Raw genomic sequence first — 22,140 nt, forward strand, 5'->3', positions numbered from 1 at the left:
GCTAAATTAACCGATTTGTATAATTAATTATTATTTCACCATTCGAAAGTGTAGTTTCTCTAGATGGACATAATGCTATAATGTTATTACAGTAACGTCTGAGTAAATCGAGGACAGGTAAGATTAAAATAGCTTCTTATGCACAGAAAATTTGATAGGCTATTTTGTACATTCGTTTTCTGTATTTCTTAAAATAATAATATTATGTACACTCATTTTAATCTCAGAGAATTAACGAACAACAAGGGTGTATTGATTTAGTATGCAGTAATAGTACGTTAGCTTAGCAATCCATTATTTTATAATTCAAATTTTAACTATGCTCAATTGAATCGTGTTAAAATACATAAAATATATATGCAATAAATGCAATGCAAAAAAAATTGGGTAATGAGCGAAGCAGATTATCTTGCGTTGTTGTAAAAGTTGTTCCCTGGATCAAACGTCCTATTTTAATTATGTAATTACTTTATATTTATTTCTAACAGGTGCAGCGGAGCGCACGGGTACGGCTAGTTATAAATATACAGAGCTTTCATTTCAAAACTTCCCAGTCTAAATAACTATTATTTAAGTTAATTCAATTTAAACAAAAAACACGTCAATTTAGATATTGAGGGGGAAGTCTGAAACCAAGCTTAATTGCATTACAGATTTCACCCCTCTCTCCCAGCCTCCCCAACTTTGAAATTTCAAATGGCACCCCTACTGGCCTTAGCTCTGCCAGATTAAATGAATAAATTATTAATTATTAATTATTATTATATTTTAATACTTCAATATGAAAGAGCATTAAATTGTTTATACACCTCATTCATTTGTTTTCGCATCTTTAGTTTTCTATCATCGCCTGGCAACTTGGATTGTTGTTATTCTTGATTAGAGCTGAAGAGAATAAAGCTACAAAAACTTATTGAGCATTTCATGTATTAATTATGTTTGTGTATTAAATTATTTTAAAATGGTGTATAATCTTCAAGAGAGAACATAAATCATCCTTATTAATTAAATTTAGGAAATTACACAAAACAAGTTGTGTTTTCATCCTACAATCAACTGATAATAACAAAAATAGAGGTTGCCATGCGACGATAGAAAACAAAAGATGCGAAAACAAATGAATGAGGTGTATAAACAATTGAATGCCTTTTCATATTTAAAAACATAGGGGTGCCATTTCAAATTTAAAATTTGGGGTGGCTGGGGTTGGGGGTGAAATCTAAAATGCAATTAAGCCTGGTTTCAGATTTCTCCCTCACTATCTAAATTGGCGTGTTTTTTATTTAAATTGAATTCAATTTAAATAATTAGTTGTTTAGACTGGGAAGTTTGGAAATGAACGCCCTGTATATTATTATTATTATTATTATTATTATTATTATTATTATTATTATTATTATTATTCCATTTGTATTTTGTATTTTATATCATCTTGTATTTATTTGTAATTCATTGTATTTCATCTGTAGTTCATATTTATCTGCATAATGTTTAAATAAATAAATAAATAAATAAATCGGATCTATTACATAAAACCATCTGCCCTTCAATAAGAGTGGCTACAAGGATCCAGAAAACAAATACATATACAGAGTGTTTAAAAAACGGGGCATAATTTCAGGTATGTATTTCCCACATGTAGACAATCAAAATAGTTCATTACAACATGTGTCCGGAAATGCTTCATTTCCGAGTTATGGCCTTCACAACATTGAAATTCACCGGAACGTTTTTCTTTCCGCAGGTCGTTGTCATTACAGAAGATGTTCAAAATGTCCACCTCCTGCTTGAATACAGACCTCACATTGATGTCTCATTGACCTGCGAACACGATCCCAAACTCCAGGAGTATTGCGTATGTCCTCAGAACATGCCACAATTCGATTCCGAAGGGATTCCAAATCAGGCACCGGAGACCAATAAACCAATGATTTTAAATCGCCCCACAAGTAGAAATCGAGAGGGTTCAGATCAGGTGAGCGTGGAGGCCAAGCAATTGGGCCACCTCTACCTATCCTTCGATCCAAGTACCGGCGAGCCGTACGACTGAAGTGTGCAGGAGCGCCATCATGCAAGAAGTGAATGTGTTGACGACTGATCAATGGAGTGTCTTCTAAAACATGAGGAATGGTTCCGGTGAATTTCAATGTTGTGAAGGCCATAACTCGGAAATAAAGCATTTCCGGACACATGTTGTAATGAACTATTTTGATTGTCTACATGTGGGAAATACATACCCGAAATTATGCCCCGTATTTTTGAAACACCCTGTATATAGAAGTTTACAATGAAACAATGAATATACATACAATAACTTTCAAGAGAAATTGGCTCGCCTGTCAGCATCGGATACTAGAATGCCATCTAGGCCATTTGTCGGACTGGAACAATCATCTCATACCGAGAGCACAATAGGCCGATATAAATATATTGATCCATATCTGGTACAGCCCTCGATAAATCAGCCAACCAGCCGAGCAATTACGAAATTACATGCAATGAGAATGTCACTGTTACTTTCTTCTCACAGTATTGCATCTAAGTGAGTAGTATGATGCTTTGGCTTTTTTATGGAAATGTCTTTGACACCAAATGATTGAGAGAAGATTGTTGCCAGCAGCATTCTGCACGCAGGGACAAAGATGAATCTCGTCGCTTAGTGACCTGAGCGTAAATTCAATGGGTGCCTCATGAGGGGATCTTCCCATTCCCCGCAGAGAAAATTAATTTCCCTTCCTCCCGGTGCATACTGGCGAGCTTCACGTAATAGTATTGCAGTTCAACTGTTCATAACATTTTTCTGCACGCTCACTCTTTTTTAGATTAAATGTTTCAAATTTATTCCCTGAATATACTGTAGATAATTAAAAAAAAAACAAAAACAAAACAAATAGTTCAATATAAACGAATATGCATTCAGTTTATTGTTCCGTTTTTAAACACAATTCTTACTTTCTCATATTATACGTACTATGTATAAGATATATTATTCTGATGCTGCAAGAAATCGAATTCAAAATTTTCGCAGAAGTACACGTTTTAAGCATATCTCTGATTTTGAGTACGCCATCTGTCTGCCCATCTGTCTGTCTGTCTGTCTGTTTCCCCTAAACCTTAAATGTGGGTCGAAATTTTTTCATATTCAATATGTAAGAGTAAAATTATCCGGAATGAATGAGTGAATGAGCGAGTGAGTGGATGAATGGTTGAATGAGTGGGTGATTGAGTGAATGGGTGAATTAATGAATGAGTGAGTGATTAAGTGAGTGAATGCGTGAATGAATGGGTGAATGAGTGAATGAGCGAGTGAGTGGATGAATGGGTGAATGAATGAGTGAGTGAGCGAGTGAGTGGATGAATGGGTGAATGAGTGAATGAGCGAGTGAGTGGATGAATGGGTGAATGAATGAGTGAGTGAGCGAGTGAGTGGATGAATGGGTGAACGAGTGAATGAGCGAGTGAGTGGATGAATGAGTGAATGAATGAGTGAGTGAGCGTGTGAGTGGATGAATGGGTGAACGAGTGAATGAGCGAGTGAGTGGATGAATGAGTGAATGAATGAGTGAGCGAGTGATTGGATGAATGGGTGAATGAATGAATGAGTGAATGAGGGAGTGAGTGAATGAATGGGTGAATGAATGAGTGAGTGAGCGAGTGAGTGAATGAATGGGTGAATGAGCGAATGAGAGAGTGAGTGGATGAATGGGTGAATGAATGAGTGAGTGAGCGAGTGAGTGGATGAATGGGTGAACCAGTGAATGAGCGAGTGAGTGGATGAATGAATGAATGAGTGAGCGAGTGAGTGGATGAATGGGTGAACGAGTGAATGAGCGAGTGAGTGGATGAATGAGTGAATGAATGAATGAGTGAGCGAGTGAGTGGATGAATGGGTGAATGAATGAATGAATGAATGAGGGAGTGAGTGAATGAATGGGTGAATGAATGAATGAGTGAGTGAATGAATGGGTGAATGAATGAATGAATGAGTGAGCAAGTGAGTGGATGAATGGGTGAATGAATGAATGAGTGAGTGAGCAAGTGAGTGGATGAACGGGTGAACGAGTGAGTGATTGAGTGAATGTGTGAATGAATGAGTGAGTGAGCAAATGAGTGAATGAATGGGTGAATGAGTGAATGAGCGAGTGAGTGGATAAATAGGTGAATGAGTGAATGAGCGAGTGAGTGGATGAATGAGTGAATTATAGAATTAATGGATTAATGGGTGAATGAATGAATGAGTGAATGAGCAAGTGAGTGGATGAATGGGTGAATGAATGAATGAGTGAGTGCATGAATGGGTGAATGAATGAGTGAATGAGCAAGTGAGTGGATGAATGGGTGAATGAATGAGTGAATGAGTGTGAGCGAGTGAGTGGGTGAATGAGTGAGAGAGAGTGAGTGAATAAATGGGTGAATGGATGAATGAATGAATGAATGAATGAATGAATGAATGAATGAGTGAGTGATTGAGTGAATGCGTAAATGAATGATAATGATTGACATGAAATGTAATTTTTAGTGAAAAATTAAAGATGACAAGGAAAAGAGGGAGAGGTATTGGGGAACTTAGAAGGATGGCGAGGGATAGAGAGAAATGGAAGAGATCGATCGAGGCAGACCCGACGCCGTGAGGCAAAAAGGAAAGATGAAGAAGAAGAAGAGAAGTAAAATATTAAGAATGGATAAAAGGAGAAATCAAACGGCAGAAATGACATATCTTAGGTCTTTACTGGGAGTAACAATGAGACGGGAAAAGAAATTAAGACATCCGAGCTTCAATGCAAGGACAAGAATTAATATTAGATATAGCCTATAACAGTATCAAAGAAAATGTCAAGATCATATGGAAGGAATGCTTCCTGAACGCCTACGTTGGCAAGGGTATTATTACAACCCAATTGGAAAACAGGATATAGGCCGCCCTCGTAGCCTACAAGATGGAGGCAGGAGTTTCAATTTCCTTAGTCTCGGAACGGATCAATTCTTGATATGATAGAAGAAGAAGAAGAAGAAGAAGAAGAAGAAGAAGAAGAAGAAATAAAATTTAGTGTACCTTTATTTAAATCAAAGAAAATGGCGCTCAACTGCAGAAATCAAAAGACGATTTTATTTGTGATTATTTTTGACAATAAACTGAAAAATGAGACAGGCGAATAAGTATCGTTTGATACATTTTTAAAGACAAATTTGTTATTTTCATTCATAGTTTTCTACCCAATTGAATTCAATTTAAACAAAAAACAGGTCAATCTTGATATTGAGGGGGAAGTCTGAAACCAGGCTTAAATGCATTTTAGATTTCACCTCCAACCCCCAGCCACCCTCACTTTCAAATTTCAAATGGCACCCCTATATTTTTATACTTAAACATGAAAGAGCAATCAATTGTATATATACCTCATTCATTTGTTTTCGAATCTTTTGTTTTCTATCGTCGCATGGCAACCTGAATTTTTGTTATTATGAGTTGATTGTAGGATGAAAACACAGCTTATTTTGTGTAATTTCCTAAATTTAATCAATAAGGATGATTTATGTTCTCTCTTGAAGGTTATACACCATTTTAAAATAATTTAATACACAAACACAACTATTACATGTAATGCTCAGTAAGGCTTTGTAGCTTTATTCTCTTCAGCTCTAATCAACAATAACAACAATCCAGGTTGTCAGGCGACGATAGAAAACAAAAAAATGCGAAAACGAATGAACTGTATAAACAACTGAATACTCTTTCATATTGGGTGCCATTTTAATTTTCTGGGGGGTGGGAGGTGAAATCTAGAATATATATATATATATATATATATATATATATATATATATTATTTATATATATTATTATTATTTAATGTACCGAAGTACATATGATATTTCCATGCAGATATTCTGCGTCATCATACGATGTAAGAGTAATGGAACGGAGAAAAATTCTCTCCGGCGCCGGGATTTGAACCCGGGTTTTCAGCTCTACGTGCTGATGCTTTATCCACTAAGCCACACCGGATACCACCCCGGCGTCGGACAGAATCGTCTCAGATTAAGTCCAACTCTTGGGTTCTCTCTAGTGGCCGCCCTCTGCACTACGTCATAGATGTCTATGAACGTAGGACCGAAGTTCCACACATGTGCTGAGGTGCACTCGTTATGAGTGACTGGTTGGCCGGGATCCGACGGATATATGATATGCGTAAATCACTTCGTGATTTAAGACGGCGCTTATTCCGTCGGATCCCGGCCAACTAGTCACTCACAACGAGTGCACCTCAGCACATGTGTGGACTTCGGTCCTGCGTTCATAGACATCTATGGGATAGTACAGAGGGCGGCCACTAGAGGGAACCCAAGAGTTGGAGCTTAATCTGAGACGATTCTGTCCGACGCCGGGGTGGTATCCGGTGTGGCTTAGTGGTTAAAGCATCAGCACGTAGAGGTGAAAACCCGGGTTCAAATCCCGGCGCCGGAGAGAATTTTTCTCCGTTCCATTACTCTTACATCGAAATCTATAATGCTATTAAGCCTAGTTTCAGACTCCCCCCTCAATATCTAAATTGACGTGTTTTTTGTTTGAATTTAATTCAATTTAAATAATTAGTTATTTAGACTTGGAATGAAAGCCCTGTATATCAAATTGTACGTACAGAATTATTTCTACTCCTCGTTGAAAATTTATCAAACTCCATCATTCTTAGCCACGTAGAAAAAGGAGTGACCTCTTCTCCAGTATTGATTATTCTGAGTTAGCATTAAGATATTGGGAATTCAGGATTATAACTATCGAGACTCATAAACTGTTAATAAGTATTTAGCATTCACATCTGTTCCAAATACCGAATTTTGTAAATAAAAAAATATTAGAAAGATTACTACTATATATGTATTTGTTGTATGTAAATTAGTGAACAATTAATTACCTATTTCTATTTGTCACATATCTCACTTTTTGGATTATTTGTGAAACAATAATATCATCCGCAACATTGAAAAGGGACTAAATTGTTACGAAATACATAAAACGTATTATACGGAAGTGTTCATCTTCGTAAAACGCATTTCAATATAGATAAGTGCTTCAATTTTGATTACTTACATCTACAGACATTGTTACCTAACGTGGGATACACTTCGGAGATAGATTCGAAACATGAAAATAAAAAAGAAACCTCTGTGAAGTGAACTGACCAGTTAAGAAACACTCTATGTACAGGGTGTTTCACTGATCACTAGGCTTCGAGACTTCGGACCCAATAGAGCAGTTCAATGGGAAATACGCATAACGGCGTACTGAGTATAGTGGTAAAGCGTACAGTGTACTGTAGAATGAATGCCAACAAATACGCAAAGGAAAACGCTCTGGATTTGAAGGTTCTGACGAGTAATTTGGTTTTCTTACAAACCCATTTTCAAACTGTGTCTGAAACTATTATACGGTTCAAAAGGTCAGAGCAAGAGATGCCGGAAGGCCTCAAATTAGTTGAGGAAATGACACAGAGAATTAGACGCCAAGTACATCGGTTACTGAACGTGTAAAACAGAAGTGGAAATCAATTTTATGTAAAAATAAAGGATATGGAACATTGTGTAATATAAACAGCAAATTAGTGGACATAGAGTCATCCGAGAATAAAGGATTGTCTCTTAGAGACTGCAATGATGTTAGGTTGTTTCGTTTTGTTCATATCACGTCATCCGACGTAGAGCGCAGCTTTTCACAGTACAAACTTTGTTTGGCAGATAACCGAAAAAGATTTACGTTTGAGGCAATGGAAATGTATCTTGTAGTACATTGCAATTCGGTACTGTAACTGCACTTCCTACAGACGACCAATAGATAAATGAAGAAATTGAAATTGCTACATGCTTATTTCCACTATTAACACTGTGTATAATAAAAGATAGGAGAATAAATGCTTTTCACATTCTTTTGACATTGTCATTGTGTAATGTATATTTACTTTCAAAATGTACTTATGTGTGTGTTTCCCCATACTACCGTACTCTACTCTAAATAGCAACGTTGTTACCTCAACACATCTCTACCTTTCGCTACCTGCAGCGAGTCAACAACCTATAGTACATGCACAGTAAACTTATTGTATCGGTTCCCAAGTCTCGAAGCCTGCTGATCACGTTGCAAACTTTCAGGGCTAGTAGAAGGGAACAAAACAAATTGTCATTACTCCGGAGCGAAAAAAAGCTTATTCTTATGGAAATACATGCGCTGATTCCGAAAATGCCTCTAGATTTTTCCTATCAGGCTTAGTTCATAAGATATCAAAGAAAAATGCAATGAAAATAATATTATTCAATTACGTAATTCTCAATTTAAATGTAAGTTGAAATTATGGTATTTCTAAGAACTATGAAAGGTATTTATTAGAAATAAAATGAAATTATATAAACCACTTAAAATATTAACAATAGAAATAATAAAACTTGTTACAATATAGGTCCTAAAAATGCATGCTACTTGGTGGCTTTCTCTCGTAGTCAGAATTATTGTTTCTCTTCAGAAACCAGCAATAATCCCCCTACAATGCAGGGTCCCAACGACCTTGATAACGTTTTTCCATTCTCGCTATTTTCTGATGAAAACGCTCTCCCTGTTCATCACTAACAGCACCCAAATTTCCAAGGAAAATGTCTAAGTGCAAATGGAAGAAATGCACTTTCAGTGATAGCCTACAGCCCATTTCTTTATAACATTGTATTCAATAGTATTATGTCCACTAAAAATTCATATTGCCCATTCTTCCTATTGCCAAGAAGCAGCACATCAGACTCCAATAGCTGTAGTAGTCGGTTCTGGCGAAATTTCGGGCGCAGTTTCCTATGGGCTATGTCTGTACATGTCATCCGTATGTCTTCTTCTAAAACATTGGCAACAATTGCCTCTGTACTGAAGTGCAGTGATGATTTCAGTCTTCCAGTGCATTATGTGTCTTCTGTAGCAATATAGCCTTCAAGGACGCGTCAAGACCATTGGGAAATGATACTACTGTCTACTGCAGAATCACCATACACTTCTCCCGAAGCAGTTCATAAATTTCCGGCGGTGTACATCTATGTCATTCATTCATTTAGTGTTCTGCCCAAGGGCAGATCTTTCACTGCAAACCCAGCTTTCTCCAGTCTTTCCTATTTTCTGCCTTCCTCTTCGTTTCCTCATATGATCCATATATCTTAATGTCGTCTATCATCTGATATCTTCTTCTGCTCCGAACTCTCCTCCCGTTCACAATTCCTTTCAGTGCATCCTTCAGAAGGCAGTTTCTTCTCAGCCAGTGACCCAACCAATTACTTTTCCTCTTTCTGATCAGTTTCAGCATCATTCTTTCTTCACCCACTCTTTCCAACACAACTTCATTTCTTATTGTCTGTCCACTTCACACGTTCCATTCTTCTCCATATCCACATTTCAAATGCTTCTATTCGCTTCTCTTCACTTCATCGTAATGTCCATGTTTCTGCCCCATACAATGCCACACTCCATATAAAGCACTTCACTAGTCTCTCCCTTAGTTCTTTCTCCAGAGATTCGCAGAAGATGCTCCTTTTTCTATTAAAAGCTTCCTTTGTCATTGCTATCCTCCTTTTGACTTCCTGGCAGCAACTCATGTTACTGATTATAGTATACCCCAAGTATTTGAAGCTGTCCACTTGCTCTACTGCCTTATTTAGAATTTGCAAGTTTATCTTCTGTAGTTTCTTCCTATGACCATGCCTTTCGTCTTATTTGCATTTATCTTAATCCCTTCCCTTTTTTATTATATATATATATTTTTTTATTATTATCATTTTTAAGTTAATACTGGTTGTGTATATTTATTCAATGTCTCTTTTTTACTTTATTACTCGTATTTTATTATTATTATTATTATTATTATTATTATTATTATTATTATTATTATTATTATTATTTTAAGTTAATATTTGTATGCCGGTATGTATTTTTCTGTATGTGATTTGATCCTGGTTGAGTGGAAGAGAAGGCCTGATGGCCTTAACTCTGCTAGGGAAAATAAAACTATTATTATTATTATTATTATTATTATTATTATTATTATTATTATTATTATTATTATTATTATTATTATTATTATACTATTCACAGCTGTCTACATCTATGTAAAGTTTTTATTTCAATGAATGATCTTTCATCTCAGACAGTGACGTCACCTGACAGATTTTGTCGTCCATTTCAATTGCTTGTACACAAAAAAGTTTTTAATAAATTTAGTTGAACTTGCACAGAATTGTTCAGAATAACTCTCACTTTTAATGCAATAAATAACAACCACGCGTATCCACGGATGTGGGATCACTCTTGTATTGTAATATCGTAAATGTCAGGAAATTACATTATTAAGGTTATCTGTGAATTTCAGGAACTTAAACAATAATCGTAGTTCGACATAGTTTTATAAACACAACTTTACCGTGAATTTTACGGGTTCGCGATATTATCTAGCCTTCATAAACATTCAGATAAATGTTACATTAGTTTTAAATTCCGCTTCTATTGTTTGTACAGTTTTACAATAGCAGCGCATTTCCTTCCTTTTGAAGAGTAAACAATAAGTCAGTTTACAAAGAGAATGATGTTCTTTCTTCATATCTTCCACGCTACATCCACCCACACAAGCATACACGCTGAAAGCTACAATCGTAATTTGAGACCTACTTCCACTCAGTTTTCTTGTGGTTAGTTTGTCTCGTCAGATGTAAAGACCCGATCTTGTCTAAGATCTCCGATATGAGTTATTCAGAACATACTAAACCGTTTACCTGCTATCAGGTTGCATCAAATTTCGTTCTCGGTTCATATTTCAGAAAATACATTCAATCAATCAATCATTAATTCCATTGTTCGATCAAAATTAGAGTATGCTTTTGTTATCTGGAACCCAGTTACTAACAAATATATTCTGTTAGTAGAAAAAATTCAAAATAAATTTCTAAAATGGTTATACAGTGTGTCCACCATGAACCAGACTCATTTCATTTGGCTGCCAAAAATCAATGAATGGAAATAAGTTGGTAACATGCATTGCATATGTAGAGAAACTGTGGAAATTTCGTTGGCTATTTTTAAAAACCCGCGCGAGAGGTTGTACGTGGCGCTGCGGTAGCTTAAGTCAAAATGGCGACAGCGCAAGAGCGAGCACAAGCGATCTGGTGGTATGCTGAAACAAATTCGGTGATTCAAGTGCAACGCAACTTTCGGCGCGTGTTCCAGAAGGACCCACCATCACGGAACACCATTAAGACATGGAAACAGCACTTTTTGGCAACGGGAAGTGTGGTGAAATTGCATGGTGGCGGTGATGTGCGCGTATCAGAGGAGCGTGTAGCAGCAGTGAGACAGGCGTATGAACGAAGTCCACGCAAGTCAGTTCGACAAGCGGGACGAGAACTGCAGATGCCGATCGTTCGAGAATTTCTCGATACACAATTTCCCGGTCGCTGGATTGGGCGTGATGGACCGACAAGATGGCCACCTCGATCACCGGATATTACCCATCTACACTTTTTCTTGTGGGGATATGTCAAGAACAAAGTGTATAGGGGAGAGTCGGGTAGTATCGGACATCGGGTAATATCGGACAGTGAGTTTCTTTCATCTACCACACGATGATAGTACCTGATTGACATGGTTACGTTTCTGTATGTCGCATAGAGAAACGTAACCATGTCATTCAGGTACTACCATATGGTGGTAGATGAAAGAAACGCTCTGTCCGATACTACCCGACTCTCCCCTACAGGCCACAAAATTCGTGATCTTCAACAGCTACGCGGCCGCATGAGATGCCGTCAATTCCGTTACGACCGAGATGCTTCAGAAGACCTGGCAGGAAATTGAATTCAGGCTAAATGTTCTTCGTGCAACGAGAGGATCTCATGTTGAGGTGTACTGATTTTTTTAATAAAACTTGGTGAGTTACTCTTGATATTGCATGCATTCTTTTCTTTTTACCCCAAGCAGTATGAATTATACAGCAATTTCAAATGTGTCAGGTTCATGGTGGACACCCTGTATTACAGACTTTATAATGATTGTCCTACCTATGAGAGTTATGCTAAAATGCTTCAACATTTCCATTTTACTAGTTTGCAAATTAGACGAAATTGTCAATCTTTAAACTTTCCTTATAAAATTATTAACAATAAGTTGGACTGTGTTGGTTTATTTTCTTATATAACATTATATGCACCTAAGCTTAAAATGAAATTTCGAAATTTATTTTACATACCAAGGACAAATGCTGAATCCCACAAAAATTCCCCAGGTTTCCAAATGTTACAGTTATACAATAATTACTTCCTCATCCGAATGTTGATATTTTCAATATGAATTTCTCTAGATACAGAATGATTTGTTATCATATTTTACAGAATATTGTTATTAGTTAATCTGAAACTACTTTCACACCTTATTTCAATTTCTCTTTTCTTCTTTCTCTAATTTCTATTTTGTTTCAGTTTTTAATAAGTGTATGTTTCCTTTTCCTTGTTTATGTTTTATCAATTAATTTGTTAGTCGTGAATATTGTAATTGGGCTTTGCCTGTTATGTTCAACAACAAACAAACAAACAAACAAACAAACAAACAAACAAACAAACAAACAAACAAACAAACAAACAAACAAACAAACAAACAAACAAACAAACAAACAAACAAACAAACAAACAAACAAACAAACAAACAAACAAACAAACAAACAAACAAACAAACAAACAAACAAACAAACAAACAAACAAACAAACAAACAAACAAACAAACAAACAAACAAACAAACAAACAAACAAACAAACAAACAAACAAACAAACAAACAAACAAACAAACAAACAAACAAACAAACAAACAAACAAACAAACAAACAAACAAACAAACAAACAAACAAACAAACAAACAAACAAACAAACAAACAAACAAACAAACAAACAAACAAACAAACAAACAAACAAACAAACAAACAAACAAACAAACAAACAAACAAACAAACAAACAAACAAACAAACAAACAAACAAACAAACAAACAAACAAACAAACAAACAAACAAACAAACAAACAAACAAACAAACAAACAAACAAACAAACAAACAAACAAACAAACAAACAAACAAACAAACAAACAAACAAACAAACAAACAAACAAACAAACAAACAAACAAACAAACAAACAAACAAACAAACAAACAAACAAACAAACAAACAAACAAACAAACAAACAAACAAACAAACAAACAAACAAACAAACAAACAAACAAACAAACAAACAAACAAACAAACAAACAAACAAACAAACAAACAAACAAACAAACAAACAAACAAACAAACAAACAAACAAACAAACAAACAAACAAACAAACAAACAAACAAACAAACAAACAAACAAACAAACAAACAAACAAACAAACAAACAAACAAACAAACAAACAAACAAACAAACAAACAAACAAACAAACAAACAAACAAACAAACAAACAAACAAACAAACAAACAAACAAACAAACAAACAAACAAACAAACAAACAAACAAACAAACAAACAAACAAACAAACAAACAAACAAACAAACAAACAAACAAACAAACAAACAAACAAACAAACAAACAAACAAACAAACAAACAAACAAACAAACAAACAAACAAACAAACAAACAAACAAACAAACAAACAAACAAACAAACAAACAAACAAACAAACAAACAAACAAACAAACAAACAAACAAACAAACAAACAAACAAACAAACAAACAAACAAACAAACAAACAAACAAACAAACAAACAAACAAACAAACAAACAAACAAACAAACAAACAAACAAACAAACAAACAAACAAACAAACAAACAAACAAACAAACAAACAAACAAACAAACAAACAAACAAACAAACAAACAAACAAACAAACAAACAAACAAACAAACAAACAAACAAACAAACAAACAAACAAACAAACAAACAAACAAACAAACAAACAAACAAACAAACAAACAAACAAACAAACAAACAAACAAACAAACAAACAAACAAACAAACAAACAAACAAACAAACAAACAAACAAACAAACAAACAAACAAACAAACAAACAAACAAACAAACAAACAAACAAACAAACAAACAAACAAACAAACAAACAAACAAACAAACAAACAAACAAACAAACAAACAAACAAACAAACAAACAAACAAACAAACAAACAAACAAACAAACAAACAAACAAACAAACAAACAAACAAACAAACAAACAAACAAACAAACAAACAAACAAACAAACAAACAAACAAACAAACAAACAAACAAACAAACAAACAAACAAACAAACAAACAAACAAACAAACAAACAAACAAACAAACAAACAAACAAACAAACAAACAAACAAACAAACAAACAAACAAACAAACAAACAAACAAACAAACAAACAAACAAACAAACAAACAAACAAACAAACAAACAAACAAACAAACAAACAAACAAACAAACAAACAAACAAACAAACAAACAAACAAACAAACAAACAAACAAACAAACAAACAAACAAACAAACAAACAAACAAACAAACAAACAAACAAACAAACAAACAAACAAACAAACAAACAAACAAACAAACAAACAAACAAACAAACAAACAAACAAACAAACAAACAAACAAACAAACAAACAAACAAACAAACAAACAAACAAACAAACAAACAAACAAACAAACAAACAAACAAACAAACAAACAAACAAACAAACAAACAAACAAACAAACAAACAAACAAACAAACAAACAAACAAACAAACAAACAAACAAACAAACAAACAAACAAACAAACAAACAAACAAACAAACAAACAAACAAACAAACAAACAAACAAACAAACAAACAAACAAACAAACAAACAAACAAACAAACAAACAAACAAACAAACAAACAAACAAACAAACAAACAAACAAACAAACAAACAAACAAACAAACAAACAAACAAACAAACAAACAAACAAACAAACAAACAAACAAACAAACAAACAAACAAACAAACAAACAAACAAACAAACAAACAAACAAACAAACAAACAAACAAACAAACAAACAAACAAACAAACAAACAAACAAACAAACAAACAAACAAACAAACAAACAAACAAACAAACAAACAAACAAACAAACAAACAAACAAACAAACAAACAAACAAACAAACAAACAAACAAACAAACAAACAAACAAACAAACAAACAAACAAACAAACAAACAAACAAACAAACAAACAAACAAACAAACAAACAAACAAACAAACAAACAAACAAACAAACAAACAAACAAACAAACAAACAAACAAACAAACAAACAAACAAACAAACAAACAAACAAACAAACAAACAAACAAACAAACAAACAAACAAACAAACAAACAAACAAACAAACAAACAAACAAACAAACAAACAAACAAACAAACAAACAAACAAACAAACAAACAAACAAACAAACAAACAAACAAACAAACAAACAAACAAACAAACAAACAAACAAACAAACAAACAAACAAACAAACAAACAAACAAACAAACAAACAAACAAACAAACAAACAAACAAACAAACAAACAAACAAACAAACAAACAAACAAACAAACAAACAAACAAACAAACAAACAAACAAACAAACAAACAAACAAACAAACAAACAAACAAACAAACAAACAAACAAACAAACAAACAAACAAACAAACAAACAAACAAACAAACAAACAAACAAACAAACAAACAAACAAACAAACAAACAAACAAACAAACAAACAAACAAACAAACAAACAAACAAACAAACAAACAAACAAACAAACAAACAAACAAACAAACAAACAAACAAACAAACAAACAAACAAACAAACAAACAAACAAACAAACAAACAAACAAACAAACAAACAAACAAACAAACAAACAAACAAACAAACAAACAAACAAACAAACAAACAAACAAACAAACAAACAAACAAACAAACAAACAAACAAACAAACAAACAAACAAACAAACAAACAAACAAACAAACAAACAAACAAACAAACAAACAAACAAACAAACAAACAAACAAACAAACAAACAAACAAACAAACAAACAAACAAACAAACAAACAAACAAACAAACAAACAAACAAACAAACAAACAAACAAACAAACAAACAAACAAACAAACAAACAAACAAACAAACAAACAAACAAACAAACAAACAAACAAACAAACAAACAAACAAACAAACAAACAAACAAACAAACAAACAAACAAACAAACAAACAAACAAACAAACAAACAAACAAACAAACAAACAAACAAACAAACAAACAAACAAACAAACAAACAAACAAACAAACAAACAAACAAACAAACAAACAAACAAACAAACAAACAAACAAACAAACAAACAAACAAACAAACAAACAAACAAACAAACAAACAAACAAACAAACAAACAAACAAACAAACAAACAAACAAACAAACAAACAAACAAACAAACAAACAAACAAACAAACAAACAAACAAACAAACAAACAAACAAACAAACAAACAAACAAACAAACAAACAAACAAACAAACAAACAAACAAACAAACAAACAAACAAACAAACAAACAAACAAACAAACAAACAAACAAACAAACAAACAAACAAACAAACAAACAAACAAACAAACAAACAAACAAACAAACAAACAAACAAACAAACAAACAAACAAACAAACAAACAAACAAACAAACAAACAAACAAACAAACAAACAAACAAACAAACAAACAAACAAACAAACAAACAAACAAACAAACAAACAAACAAACAAACAAACAAACAAACAAACAAACAAACAAACAAACAAACAAACAAACAAACAAACAAACAAACAAACAAACAAACAAACAAACAAACAAACAAACAAACAAACAAACAAACAAACAAACAAACAAACAAACAAACAAACAAACAAACAAACAAACAAACAAACAAACAAACAAACAAACAAACAAACAAACAAACAAACAAACAAACAAACAAACAAACAAACAAACAAACAAACAAACAAACAAACAAACAAACAAACAAACAAACAAACAAACAAACAAACAAACAAACAAACAAACAAACAAACAAACAAACAAACAAACAAACAAACAAACAAACAAACAAACAAACAAACAAACAAACAAACAAACAAACAAACAAACAAACAAACAAACAAACAAACAAACAAACAAACAAACAAACAAACAAACAAACAAACAAACAAACAAACAAACAAACAAACAAACAAACAAACAAACAAACAAACAAACAAACAAACAAACAAACAAACAAACAAACAAACAAACAAACAAACAAACAAACAAACAAACAAACAAACAAACAAACAAACAAACAAACAAACAAACAAACAAACAAACAAACAAACAAACAAACAAACAAACAAACAAACAAACAAACAAACAAACAAACAAACAAACAAACAAACAAACAAACAAACAAACAAACAAACAAACAAACAAACAAACAAACAAACAAACAAACAAACAAACAAACAAACAAACAAACAAACAAACAAACAAACAAACAAACAAACAAACAAACAAACAAACAAACAAACAAACAAACAAACAAACAAACAAACAAACAAACAAACAAACAAACAAACAAACAAACAAACAAACAAACAAACAAACAAACAAACAAACAAACAAACAAACAAACAAACAAACAAACAAACAAACAAACAAACAAACAAACAAACAAACAAACAAACAAACAAACAAACAAACAAACAAACAAACAAACAAACAAACAAACAAACAAACAAACAAACAAACAAACAAACAAACAAACAAACAAACAAACAAACAAACAAACAAACAAACAAACAAACAAACAAACAAACAAACAAACAAACAAACAAACAAACAAACAAACAAACAAACAAACAAACAAACAAACAAACAAACAAACAAACAAACAAACAAACAAACAAACAAACAAACAAACAAACAAACAAACAAACAAACAAACAAACAAACAAACAAACAAACAAACAAACAAACAAACAAACAAACAAACAAACAAACAAACAAACAAACAAACAAACAAACAAACAAACAAACAAACAAACAAACAAACAAACAAACAAACAAACAAACAAACAAACAAACAAACAAACAAACAAACAAACAAACAAACAAACAAACAAACAAACAAACAAACAAACAAACAAACAAACAAACAAACAAACAAACAAACAAACAAACAAACAAACAAACAAACAAACAAACAAACAAACAAACAAACAAACAAACAAACAAACAAACAAACAAACAAACAAACAAACAAACAAACAAACAAACAAACAAACAAACAAACAAACAAACAAACAAATCCTATATGCTTCGTCTTGTCACTTCAGTCACATTTCTCTTTAATATGCGGTTCTTATAAAATAAATCCTTCATAGTTGTTGCACTCCATTCTACTGAGCATACCTACATGCCTATGTTTTGCCCAAGGGCAGGTCTTTTACTGCAAACCCAGCATTCTCCAATCTTTCCTATTTTCTGCCTTCCTCTTAGTCTCCGCATATGATTCATATATCTTAATGTCGTCTATCATCTGATATCTTCTTCTGCATCAAACTCTCCTCTCGTTCACCATTCCTTCCAGTGCATCCTTCAGAGTTCAGTTTCTTCTCAGCCATTGACCCAACCAATTCCTTTTTCTCTTTCTGATCAGTAAGGACCGGATTTTTATGTAATATCAAGGTGTGAAATATGCACATATTTATGTAAGAAAAATAAACTGAATATGCACCAAAATATGTAAAATCATGAAAATACTTAATATCTGGCAGGTATAGGATAGGTAAGACTCTCCAGTTGTGATTTATAGAGCACCCGACTTTTTTTACCGCACACTTGACACATTATTACTTTTCCATCTGTAGTGAAAGCTTCGTCCATTGCAATCCAGGATTTTATTTTTGTCGTTAGGGTTGAAGATACAGGGGCCATTTTAGTTAGTTAAAAGCAGTAGATAAACTCACTTGCACTTTATAAGTGCTGTAAGTACTAAAACTAGAGAACTGAATGAAATGAATGACACAACAGTACTGCAAGCACTGTTTCGCTTTACTGGATTAGGAGAAAATAAAAAGAGATGGGACACATGCATTTTAGCGGCTCCCTGTAAGAAACAAAGTAACTACTAAAACCTCAAACTATAGGCATTTACAAACTGTTGTTTGAAAAGTGGCATTACAGTCTCATCAGAAGGATAGGATTATTCTAGCCGAGAACCATACTTTCGCATTTCCCTATAGGTCTAGAACGGCTTGTTAAGACGTGTGCAGAACAATTATAGTTCGAGACAAATCATGTCGTCCTCGTCCCATCCACCGCATGAAGACAACGCTACTTTCTGAGTGATTTTTACAATACAAGGTATTTCTATGAGAAAGGTTGCCTTTTGTTCACTCATATTTACAGTAGGCGGTATGGGGTGAGTGCCTCTATTACTTCCTGGAACTAAGGACATTATGTTTCGTCCCGAAATATATCCTTTCTTGGGTAGGTAAAAAGGCTTTTTAAATCTGTGTATTTCAAATTGTATACTTCCCCGGCAGAAGTTTTATTTTTTTCCTTTCAAAGAAGTAAAAATGAATAAAACTCCTAAATATGTAGATTTATGTAATACCATGCCATAATATGTAATGTGGGGTAAATATGTAAAAATATGTAGTATCAAATTTTAATACATTAATGATAATTACAAGATTCGCAAAGATTTGTTATTTATATACGGTTAGGTTGAAAGGAATATAATATGTAATTACATAAAAATCCGGTCCCTACTGATCAGCTTCAGCATCATTCTTTCTTCACTCACTCTTTCCAACGCAGCTTCATTTCTTATTCTGTCTATCCACTTCACAAGTTCCATTCTTCTCCATATCCACATTTCAAATGCTTCTATTCGCTTCTCTTCACTTTGTCGTAATCTATATGTTTTTGCCCCATAGAGTACAACGCCACACTCCATACAAAGTACTTCACTAGTCTCGATGGTTTTGTTTTAAAAATTCAAACTATTCATTTTTATTACCAAGAAACTAGTTCGATTAATTAAAATGTGTCTGTGTGAAACTTACAGCAGTGTCCCTATAGGCCAGTTTCTATCTGATGCTTTTCCAATTCACTGCGGGCTAAAGCAAGGAGATGCACTATCACCTTTACTTTTTAACTTCGCTCTAGAATATGCCGTTAGGAAAGTTCAGGATAACGCAGAAGGTTTGGAATTGAACGGGTTACATCAGCTTCTTGTCTATGCGGATGACGTGAATATGTTAGGAGAAAATCCACAAACGATTAGGGAAAACGCGAAAATTCTACTTGAAGCAAGTAAAGCGATAGGGTTGGAAGTAAATCCCGAAAAGACTAAGTATACAGTATGATTATGTCTCGTGACCAGAATATTGTACGAAATGGAACTATAAAAATTGGAGATTTATCCTTTGAAGAGGTGGAAAAATTCAAATATCTTGGAGCAACAGTAACAAATATAAATGACACTCGGGAGGAAATTAAACGCAGAATAAATATGGGAAATGCCTGTTATTATTCGTTTGAGAAGCTTTTGTCATCTAGTCTGCTGTCAAAAAATCTGAAAGTTAGAATTTATAAAACAATTATATTACCGGTTGTTCTGTATGGTTGTGAAACTTGGACTCTCACTCTGAGAGAGGAATATAGGTTAAGGGTGTTTGAGAATAAGGTGCTTAGGAAAATATTTGGGGCTAAGCGGGATGAAGTTACAGGAGAATGGAGAAAGTTACACATCACAGAACTGCACGCATTGTATTCTTCATCTAACATAATTAGGAACTTAAAATCCAGACGTTTGAGATGGGCAGGGCATGTAGCACGTATGGGCGAATCCAGAAATGCACATAGAGTGTTAGTTGGGAGGCCGGGGGGGAAAAGACCTTTGGAGAGGCCGAGACGTAGATGGGAAGATAATATTAACATGGATTTGAGGGAGGTGGGATATGATGATAGAGACTGGATTAATCTTGCATAGGATAGGGACCAATGGCGGGCTTATGTGAGGGCGGCAATGAACCTCCGGGTTCCTTAAAAGCCAGTAAGTAAGTAAGTATGCATTTTTATACAACATAAAATCAGCTTTAATGAGCTTAAATGCGAAAATATGTCACAATATACATATCATGATGTGTTATGCATTTATAAAAAGCCAAAATATGCAAATATATGCAACATAAATTTGATTTGATAAGCTTAAATGTTGATGATTCGTGAAAACAATTAATCAGCAATACAGCGAATGGAAAAATACATGCAAATGCATGAACTTCGTGGCACTATTTATAACAATCAATTAATTACGAGTATTGTAAAACTATGCGAGTAATTTTCCCCCATATCGATTACATAAAGCGAAACTTCTAGTACGCAAGGTGATAAAAGTTTAGTGAGTGCTCTATGAAATGAGTTGGTACTATCAATAGTTAATGGACAAATATAAACGACATCCGTTTCTTTCTCTCTCCCTCTCTATCTTCCTCCTCATTTGTGAGAGCGCCAGAGACGAGTAGGTCATCGGTCCTCTTTTTTTCTTTTCCTTTGTCATAATGACTGGTAAATGTGTGGAACCCGATATATTACTCTTCTCAGCATTTTGCTTTCGTTTTGTTTTAATGCGCTCTGTGGGGTCAGGCGAAGGGCGAGGCGGTGCGCCGGATTTTGCTTTGCTTTAATGCAGACATTAACTACAGCGGCTGAAGCGTGCAATTGAAAAAAATGCTGCACAACGATGCGAGAAGCTCAGTTTTTTGGTAAAGTAATGTAATGCATCTTAAAAGAAACCATTTATTATCATTTGAAATTTCAGACTTCACGTGACAGGAGTATGAATACAATACCGGGGTTCGCAACCAAGGTTGAAATTTAATTTTTTCGACTTTTCGGAGCTGCAAGCCGTGTGTTAGTATTTAATTTGTCCGACATTTCGCAACTTCAGGAGAGTATTGGGATTTAATGCCATGAACATTTCGGAATTTCATCCGCGTGTTGGAATTTAATTTCATTTCAGAACT

General features: G+C 33.6%; 2 protein-coding genes across 3 annotated transcripts in view; one reads left to right on the forward strand and one right to left on the reverse strand.

Annotated features, from left to right (window-relative positions):
- The window catches only part of Lrp4 (LDL receptor related protein 4), a 218,038-nt gene that overhangs the window by 181,124 nt on the left and 14,774 nt on the right, over positions 1-22,140 (reverse strand). The window lies entirely within an intron of this gene.
- The window catches only part of LOC138697590 (putative protein-lysine deacylase ABHD14B), a 242,643-nt gene that overhangs the window by 173,262 nt on the left and 47,241 nt on the right, over positions 1-22,140 (forward strand). The gene's annotated exons all lie outside the window — the stretch shown is intronic.

Source organism: Periplaneta americana, chromosome 4, assembly GCF_040183065.1.
Source record: "Periplaneta americana isolate PAMFEO1 chromosome 4, P.americana_PAMFEO1_priV1, whole genome shotgun sequence".
NCBI classification, from domain to species: Eukaryota; Metazoa; Arthropoda; class Insecta; order Blattodea; family Blattidae; genus Periplaneta; species Periplaneta americana.